This window comes from Phalaenopsis equestris, unplaced genomic scaffold (assembly GCF_001263595.1).
Source record: "Phalaenopsis equestris unplaced genomic scaffold, ASM126359v1 Scaffold220266, whole genome shotgun sequence".
Taxonomy (NCBI): domain Eukaryota; kingdom Viridiplantae; phylum Streptophyta; class Magnoliopsida; order Asparagales; family Orchidaceae; genus Phalaenopsis; species Phalaenopsis equestris.
The window spans coordinates 149,461-160,383 of NW_018238562.1; positions in this window are offsets into that span (position 1 = coordinate 149,461).

The window sequence follows — 10,923 nt, forward strand, 5'->3', positions numbered from 1 at the left end:
TCCGAAGCGGGCGACGGGATTTCTATTCCAGCGACCGACAGCTTCTTACGGGCAACCCCACAAACCAACTCGAAATAACGCCGACACTCATTTGTTGGATACAGAAGTTCAAGATGAATATATCTTTTGTAAACTTACTATGAAGATTTGTTGGTTTCATTCTACCAAAAATAAAGTAGTGGCAGGCCTCAGATACTACATTTAATATAGAAAGAAGGAAGTTTACCTTAACATCATCCTTCACCTTCCAAGCTCCTCTTCCATCAGTAAGAAAAGAAATAATTTCATCTAAGGCCTCATTCGTAGCAGGAAATGATTTGTGCTGGCAGCTATACACATCCTCTAACTAATAAAATTCATTAATTCTCCTTGGAGTAAATTCCACCATTTCTCCACGAATAAACACATAGTCTTCAGAAGTTTCTTTAAAGTTGGCATAGAACTCCATCACTACACCAATAATAGCCTCGGTAGTAAAGTAAGAAAAATTCTCCCACTAAAGAGCATTGATTAATCTTTTGACTTTTCCACCCAAATTTTCAAATCCTCGATTTGTAATTACTTTCTTAGTTGCAAGGAGGCTATTGAAACAAATGTTAGCCTTATAGCTGACAAAGTTTTGATCATCAAAATCCACATTTCCGTTTCCTTTGCTCATTCTTGGTGTCATGGGAATCTAAGAAAATTTGATAAAATCCAAATAAATTCCCAAAAATTCCAAAAATCACAATGTGGAATGTTTTAAACTTAAATCTACGAGTTCTTCATCAAAGAATTTTCTCAAAATCTTCAAAAAAAAAATTTTTGAATCTTGGCAATGTAAGATAAATCCTTGTTGAAAATAAAAAATTTTGAGTTCAAAGTGTAGCTCTTACTTAGAGAAAATGAAATCCAAACTTCTTGTGCCTTAAAATCTCCTCAAATCCAAGCAATAGTAAGCCTTAGGTGCAAAAACCAGAGGTTGAAGGTGATCAAAATGCTAAAAATAGTGTTTTACTATGCAAATCACAAATTTTATGGGGTTCATTTGTTGGATACAGAAGTTCAAGATGAATATATCTTTTGTAAACTTACTATGAAGATTTGTTGGTATCATTCTACCAAAAATAAAGTAGTGGCAGGCCCCAGATACTACAGATACTACATTTAATATAGAAAGAAGGAAGTTTACCTTAACATCATCCTTCACCTTCCAAGCTCCTCTTCCATCAGTAAGAAAAGAAATAATTTCATCTAAGGCTTCATTCGTAGCAGGAAATGATTTGTGCTGGCAGCTATACACATCCTCTAACTAATAAAATTCATTAATTCTCCTTGGAGTAAATTCCACCATTTCTCCACGAATAAACACATAGTCTTCAGAAGTTTCTTTAAAGTTGGCATAGAACTCCATCACTACACCAATAATAGCCTCGGTAGTAAAGTAAGAAAAATTCTCCCACTAAAGAGCATTGATTAATCTTTTGACTTTTCCACCCAAATTTTCAAATCCTCGATTTGTAATTACTTTCTTAGTTGCAAGGAGGCTATTGAAACAAATGTTAGCCTTATAGCTGACAAAGTTTTGATCATCAAAATCCACATTTCCGTTTCCTTTGCTCATTCTTGGTGTCATGGTAATCTAAGAAAATTTGATAAAATCCAAATAAATTCCCAAAAATTCCAAAAATCACAATGTGGAATGTTTTAAACTTAAATCTACGAGTTCTTCATCAAAGAATTTTCTCAAAATCTTCAAAAAAAAAATTTTTGAATCTTGGCAATGTAAGATAAATCCTTGTTGAAAATAAAAAATTTTGAGTTCAAAGTGTAGCTCTTACTTAGAGAAAATGAAATCCAAACTTCTTGTGCCTTAAAATCGCCTCAAATCCAAGCAATAGTAAGCCTTAGGTGCAAAAACCAGAGGTTGAAGGTGATCAAAATGCTAAAAATAGTGTTTTACTATGCAAATCACAAATTTTATGGGGTTTGGGGATTTGGCTAAAAATGGTGTTTTACTATGCAAATCACAAATTTTTAAGGGGTAAATTCACTTGAGCAAAACTTTATTTGGGGATTTATGGGAGCACCCATGCGGACACAGTTGGCGCCAGTCTCCCAAAATTCACTTTTTAAATTTTTGCAAGTTTCAACTTTCTTTCAATTCACTCCAAAGACTATTTAGTCTTTTTGAACACTAATTTTCATCTTAAAATAATTCAGAAACAAACATTTTTACAAACAACACCAAACTAACTTTTATATATGAAAATACACTTTTTACGAATACATTTTTCTAATCACACTTTCACATACATAAGACAAACTAAATTATAATTCAGCGTCAAAATCAAGCCACAACACTAGAACGCTGACACAAAATTATACACACAATCAACGTTAATATAATTCTAAAGCAAAGTAAAGTAAAGTAAAGTAAATTAAATCCAAACAATCACATTAAAAACATAATTACGTTAAAATAGTAGAGAGTCCAACTTCTTCAATTATTTTGCATCATATTCAGTACTTTCTCCTCCTCTAATATCTCCCATACACTAGTAATGGACGTACAAATTGTAGAAGGGTCGGTACGGGAATTGATCAATCAAATTTTTATCGATCCATCCATTTTTCTTGAACATCTGCACCAATCCTACTTCAATTGTTCTAGTATGATAAAAGTTCTCATTCATCCTCCAATCTAGGTGATCAAAAAGGTAGTTAAGATTTCATATTGCATTCATAATACTCTGAAGCTCTCTTTCTATTTTCCTCTCTTTCTACTCTTTCTATTTTCTTCATTTTCTTCTCTAAAGCTATTGAACTTCCAACTGTTTGTGACATTAATGGTATTGAAGCTTTTGATGAATGATTGAAAATAACATCTAATGCTTCAATTCCATTCTCAATATACTTTTCATCAATAGGAATCATGGGCTCCCAAGGTAATAATAGTTTTTCCCAACTTTCATATGGCACTTGAGATTGACTGTAATGTAAGAAAATTGTGGAAGGATGCCCCAGTCCACATGTTGGCCTATTCATAAAAATATCCATAATAGATTTGAAAATAATCGATCCCACATCAATGGGCTTTTTCATTTGAATGCAATAGTTTAAAATGACAATTTCTTTTGCAACTCTACTAATCTTCATGGTAAGGAGTAATTTTGCATATATGAAGAAATGCCATTATTTTGATATTGGATTAAGAAGTGCATCGGAGAAACTAAAGTATCTCTCATCTCTGATTTCCCAATTATCAATTTTATCCATAAAAAAGTTATATACATCTTGCATCATATCTTTTGTTAGGATAAAATTCATATAATGACAAATTGGAACGTTTTCTATATATACAGATCATTAATTCGAGCGGGAGGAAATGGTGCAGCCTTACCTCGAAAGAAGACGACTCCTTGGGTAATTCCATGTAAGTTAGCATAGAATTCCCTTACTACTAGTACAAAAACTGTAGCAGTAGTGTAGCATAAAACTTCGCAACGTCTCTGTACAATGATTTTCTCAATCTGTGAATTTGGATTACTCAATCCATGATTGACAAAGCCTCTCTCCTTGATAAGTCTCTTCTTCATGATAACTTTCTCGTATAATCTCTGTGCGTCAAAACTAATAAACTTTCTTCTATTGAAAACTCCATACCTTGAAGTTTTTTTGAAATTGGAAGCCATGGAATTCAAAATTTGAAAGTTTTTGGTTGTCCAAGGTAGTTTTTAGGCCTATAAAAACACCTCTCGGCAGTTATTTTAAAGTGTAATCCCTCTAAAGTCAGCCATATACGTTATGAACCGTAGAACTTCTCTCAGCGCTATCGGCGCTCCCAATGGCACTGTCGGCGTCATGGTCCGTTTAGATGGGCGTTGTTGGCGCAAGAGGCCAAAATTGCGTATCTTTTTTTTGTTTGATTCGATTCCAAATTTTTCCTCCAATACCAATATTTGTCTTCATTTATGATATATAAAATTGTTTAGGATTCAAAAATATTATTATTTCCTAAAAACACTTATTAAACAAAATATTAATATATAGATATATATAGATTTATATATGGGTTGCCTCCCACAAAGCGCTTGGTTTAACGTCGTCAGCCCGACGTACCATTGTTAAATCAGGATGACTTAACATAAAAATTTTTATAATTTGTGCCATGTGTCCTTCATAATAATATTTCAATTGATGCCCATTAACTTTAATTATCTTTCCAGTTTTAGGATTTTTAATAACAACAATTCCATAATGATAGACTTTAAGCACTTTAAATGGTCCTAACCATTTGGATTTTAGTTTTCCTAGAAATAATCTTAATCTTGTATTATATAATAAAACTTCTTGTCCAGGTTCAAATTTTATTTTTATTATCGTCTGATCATGTCATTCTTTCATCTTTTCTTATAAATCCTCGCATTATTGTAAGATTCATTCCTAATTTCCTCAAGCTCATCCAATTGTAATAATCTTTTCTCACCAGCTTCATTCAAATTGAAATTGAATTCTCATCCCAAAATGTTTTATGCTCCAATTCTACCGATAAGTGGCACGTTTTTCCAAAAATAAGTCTATATGGGGACATTCTAATAGGAGTCTTATAAGCACTTATGTATGCCCATAATGCAGTATCTAATCTAGCAGACAAATCCAATTTATAGAGACTTACAACTTTTCCTACAATTCATTTTATTTCACGATTTGATATCTCTGTTAGACTGTTAGTCTGAGGATGATAAACAGTACAAATTCTATGCATAATAACATATTTTTTAATCAATTTCTTGATTCTCGTATTCCTAAAATGGGATCCTTCATCTGTAATAATTACTCTTGGCATTTCATATCTTGTAAAAATATTTTTATTTAAAAATTTAGAAACACTCTGAGCATCACATTTAGGTACAACAATAGCTTCAATCCATTTGTACATCTAATCAACAATAAATAATATATATAAAGTTCCAAATGAAGGCATAAATGATCCCATAAACTCTAATCCCCACACATCAAAATTTTCAACTTCCAATGTGTAATTTAGAGGCATTTCATTTCTTCTTAAAATATTTCCTACTCGTTGACATTGATTGCATGTTTTAATATGTTCATTAACATCTCTAAAAGAGTAGGCTAATAAAATCCAACTTGGAAAAATTTTATATGCAGTTCTATTTATTCCAAAATGTCTTCCAAATTCAGAATCATGACATCTTTCAATTATTTGTTGAGTTTCTTCATAAGACACACACCTCCTAATAATTAGATCTTTACATTATTTATATAAATATGGGTCATCCCAAAAATAGAATTTTGAATCATATATAATTTTTTTTAATTGTTGATTCTTAATATCTGGTGGTAGAATATCACTTACAATATAATTTATATATCGACATACCATGATATATTCATTTCATAAATATTATATAATTGTTCATCATAGAAATTTTCTAAAATTTCATTATCAAAATTAATTAATATTTCTTTTTATAGTCTAGACAAATGATCAGCTATTTGATTATCATTTCCCTTTCTAACAAATACAATAAAATCAAGCACTTGCAAAAAGAAGCATCCATCTAATCAATCTTGGATTAGCATCCTTCTTTTGCAAAAAGTATTTCATAGCAGAATGATCTGTATGCACTATACATTTGATTCCAATAAAGTAAGGTCTAAATTTATCAAAGGCATAGACAATAGCTAATAGACAATAATAGCGAGTAACTCTCTTTCAGTAGTAGTATAGTTAATTTGAGCATCATTTAGAGTTTTTTTAGCATAATATATTACTTTAAAAACTTTGTTGTGCCTTTTTCCTAAAAGAGCTCTAATAGAATAATCACTAGTATCACACTTTATTTCAAATGGTTTCTCCGAATCAGGTGGAACTATTATAGGTGCAGTAATTAATTTTTTATTCAATAATTCAAATTTTTTATGCATTCCTCATTAAAATCAAATTTTATATCATTTTCTAAAAGTTGACATAATGTCTTAGTTATTTTTGAAAATTTTTTTGTGCAACGCCTGTAGAAACCAGCATGTCCTAGAGAAGTTCTTACCCCTATAACCATAGTAGGAGGTGGTAATTTCTCAATAACTTGAGTTTTTACAGGATCTAATTCCATGTCATTTTCAGAAATTTTATGCCCAAGTACAATTCCTCCTGCAACCATAAATTGACAATTTTCCCAATTTAGTACTAGGTTGATTTTTTCACATAATTCCAGAATTTTTTCTAAATTATTTAAAAATAATTCAAATGAAGTCCCAAATACAGAGAAATCATCCATAAATACTTCCATTCCATGTTCAATCAAATTACTAAAAATTGTCATCATACATCTTTGAAAGGTCGTAAATGCATTGTATAATCCAAAAGATATTCTATGAAAAGCAAATGTTCCATAAGGGCTTGTAAATATTGTTTTCTCTTGATCCTCAGGAGCAATTAAAATTTGATGATATATGGTATATCCATCTAAAAAGCAGTAATATTTGTTTCCAGCCAAGCTATCCAACATTTGATCTAGAAAGGGTAAAGGAAAGTGATCTTTCCTGGTGGCCATGTTTAATTTTCTATAGTCTGTACAAATTAGCCAATTGGTAACTTGTATTATTGGAATTAATTCATTTAGTCAATTGGTAACTTGTATTATTGGAATTAATTCATTTAAAGTAAGGATTAAAAGATCTTGAAAGAAAAAAAGAAAAAGAAAAAGAAAAGAAAAAATAATAAAAAGGTATGAAAAAGGGAGGAGAAGCATGAGGAATAAGACATAATTAAAAATTTCATTTCACTTGAATTTTTCTAAGGAAGAAAACTTAAGATCAAACCTTTGCTTAATTTTTGAAAGTATTAATAAAAATTATCTTCATTATAGATTTCATAAAATTTGAAATTAATATTTTTCTAAAAATCTAATGTTTGGGGAGATTTCAATTAAGTCTGAATTAAATAGAAAATTAGTGTTCCTAAATTTAATACTAAATGTTATGATACCTTAGATATCATCTACTTTACTAAAAATTCTTCTAATTTAGACAACAATGTTTCTAAAATAAAATTTTAGCCATCTAAAAAAAGAAAACCCACTACCACAGGTTAACAATTTTGGTTTTTAAAGCTATAATGTTACTTGAGGACAAGTAATGTTTAAGTTTGGAGGGAATTGATCCACTTTAAAATTACCTATTTTTATGCACATTTTACACCCATTTTTAAGGATATTATGCTTTAATGATAGATATTTTGTATGTTTTTGGTTACAGATGCAAAAAAAAGAGTTTAAGAGCTAAAATGAGCAAAAAATATATAAAAAAGGAGCAAAATGGGCCAAAGCAAGGAAAATTGTTAAAATCAGCCGAACTAGCGCCTAGGCCCCGTGCTAGATGAAGATTGTGCCTGGTGCCTTTGCGCGAGAGTTTTGTCCCCTAGGCGCCAGAGTCAGTTTCTAGAAGATGCGTTGAATGAAGATGAATTTTGAAGAGATGTTTGAAGGAACCCTTGGTGATTTTCGAAGCTTTATATATAGGGATTAATTTTAAATGTCAAGGGGAGTTTTAGAGTCATTTTGAGAAAAGGAGGCACCCCTATATAGTAGCCGACCTCCTTAGTGAGTTTGTGTGAGTCTTTGTGATTTCTAGAGTATTGTGAGTCTTGTAAGAGTCTTGTGAAGTCACAGAAGTCAGAGAATTTCAAAGGAGTACTTGTGGAAACATTTCAGATAAGTATTTGTATCTTTTTCTTTAAGTACTGTACTTTAGATTTGAGTTTTATAAATTTGTTTTATTTTGTTATCGTTATGTGTTCTAAGTAGTTTTCTTCTTTCTCCTAGCAATATGAAGAAATCAAGTGGTGGTTTTAATTTGTTTCAAATTTCATTTAATTTCATAATTTTGTGATGGTATTTTCACTGATTCTTCATTTACTTTGCAAATTTGCCACTTGTATTGTTAAAATTTGTTGAGAAACTTATAGATCTGAGAGAGCTAAGATTTCTATAACTAATGAGTATCACATTTCACTTGGAAAGAGCCATTTTGATCATCCAAAGGGGAGTGCAAATAGTAGAAAGATAAGATTTGATGGTCATAGAATTGATGTTTCTAGGGTGACATGCTGGATTTTCTTATCAATTTAGTCTAGATTTTGGAACTAAAGGTCACTAGCAGGTCCTATAGAGAGGGCACGTTGGGTAATCTAGGAGTGAGTGACTAGAACCTACCCAACATTGCTATACATATCAACACCATCTTTAGATTAGCTAATGTTCTTTGTACACTGAAAGAAGTAAAGAATATGTATGCTCCTATTTATTACATACATTACTTAAACTTCTAAATATTTTCATTCCTACACTGATTATGGATTATTTACAAGGAGAAAGTTTCTTTAAATATTTTGAATTTTCTAATTCTAGTTATTTTTAAATCTATGCATTTAATTTTAAGTTGAACTTGTAGTAATTAGTAAATTGTATTTCATACTTGAATTACTTTCATATTTTCCTAGATTATATTCTACTGTTTAAAGTAAATGTTTATCTTAGTCAAATACATAAAGTTACCACTTTCCCTGTGAGATCGATACTGAGGTTTTTAAATAAAACTCTACATTACTTGAAACGATACGTATACTTGCGTAGTACCCAGAGTGTGCAAATTATTTTCTAAATTTTATAACATATCAATTTTTCACACTAGCTACTAAATTTAAATTGGGTCAAGTTTTTGGCCATTTTTTGGAAGTTAAATTTCTGCGTAATTGCGGGTCAAATCAATGCCCCTTCACTAGTAGGGTAATGCCTTCTAAGGTAAGAAAATGCGGACACCTGACGTCCTTGGCTCCACGACTGTCCTCTAAAATGATGGGTGGAGGGGATGCTCTGTTGCTGCATTTGGTGACCATGCAACAAGTTTCATAAGTGCTTTAGTGGTGGGATTCCTTGTTTCCCATAGACAGTGCCAAATTGCTGCGTAAAAGAATTTGTAGTGGTAGAGTTGTTAATTAATGTCTTAGCTTTGCATGAGAACTCAGATAATAGAAAATAACAAACATAAATACCAAAAGTTTTTTATGTGGAAAACTAAGTAAGGGAAAAAAAATACTAACATGACCTAGTTGAAGAGATCCATTATAAGCTGACGATTACTTGCACTCACTTAGCCTCATGTGTGAATGGATTACATAACCTCTCAAGCAACAAATTTAGTGTGTGGAAGGACTTGTAGCTCCTTGATAAAAAGTGTTTCAAGGAGGAGCAATTATCGAGGCTTAAATTCATTGTCTTCAGTGTGGGAACGATGTCCGAGATGATGATGTAGCTTCGTACTGTGCTTCATCCCAAGGAGTAGGCGACAACTTATGATGGTTGAAGGTGGTTAGTGGTGGTGGTTTGTGGAGGCACCAAAGGCGATGACGACCAGAGTTTACCCGAGGCGGCAACTCTCAGTTTTGGCCGGAGGGTGGTGACTGTCAGAGTTGGATGGAGGGTGACAATGGCCGGAGTTGACCGGAAGTGATGGTACCTGAAAGCGATGGCGGCTGTAAGAGACGATGATTGGAAGTGATGTTGAACTTTAGATCCTTCTCCAAGTTTGATCTTTTTCAGGCTTCAAGCTTCAACCCCCTCTCGTTAGTGGGGTTAGGCTTTATTTATAAAGTCCCGACTGTATTTAAGGAAGTAATCCAAACCACGCTGTTCAGACGACCCAAAAAGATTCCCTCTATCAGATGACATTTAATAGACATTTGAGTATTTTAACGATGTAAAAAATTGAGTGATCTTAGGCTCGTTAGACTCATCCTATTTAGATGCTTAATTCAACAATGAGCTCGCTAGATTCAAAATTCATTTAACTTTCCAAAACTGTTGAAAAACTTTCAAAATAGGTTTAATGACTTGATTTGTGTGTTTGATTTGACTTGGATTGTATCGATTTTGGTACCACTAGGTCTGTCTCATCAAGTCAGACACTTTAACTATAAATTTGTTGAAATAAAAATTATAGATGATTTTTAATTAAAGTTTTGATTTTTCTTGCTAGAAAATTATCTCAAGATTTATGTCGGATAATGAAAATTTGTTGAAGACCTATGTTCGTGTGTGTGTGTGTGTGTGTATAAAAGTTGAAGTTAAGGTGTTAGACATGTAAATTCACAGGGATTGTGTGTTGTATATAAGACTTCTTTAAAAACTGAATATAATTTTGAGAATATAAACGAAAAATAATCCTCCCTCCTAGTTGATAATCTTTCAACTAGTGGTGTAAGTGAGCTAAGCTGCCTTGCGAGCTTGTTTAGCCTTAGCTCGATAAGTGGTTCGTGTGTTGAGCTTAATGAGCTAACAAACTAAGCTCAAGCTAGGCCCCAATCGACTTGTTTGTTTATGAGCCGACTCATTTAAGAAAATATTAATACAAAAAAACTCAAAAAAATATTAAATTTCAAAACTTTACTTTTAAATTTATGAAATATTTAAAAAAAAATTAATATTTTATTATTTATTATATTATTTATCTCATAATTATTCATTTTATTTATTATTTCATCATCACACTAATTTAAATTATTATTATTATTATTATCATTATTATTTTCATATGATTCAAACTTATTGACTTAAAAACTCGTGCACAAACACAATTAATTCATACTAAAATCCAAGCCGAGCGTGCTGGACTCACTCGTTTACGCCCTGCTCTCAAGAAATGAATGCCGTCTTCCTCGAACATGATCGACTTTGGGTCTGGTTCATCTATCCTAACCCACTGATCCGAGAAAGTTCCTAACCCATTCACAGACCGTCGGAACCAGACCGTCTTTTACGTTCCGCCATCCCCGGCGAAGTTAACCGACCTTAGTTCTCCGCTGCTAACCCTTTAGATAGGAGCCGAGACGGATTTTGGGAAGGGGGAAGGGGGAAGGGG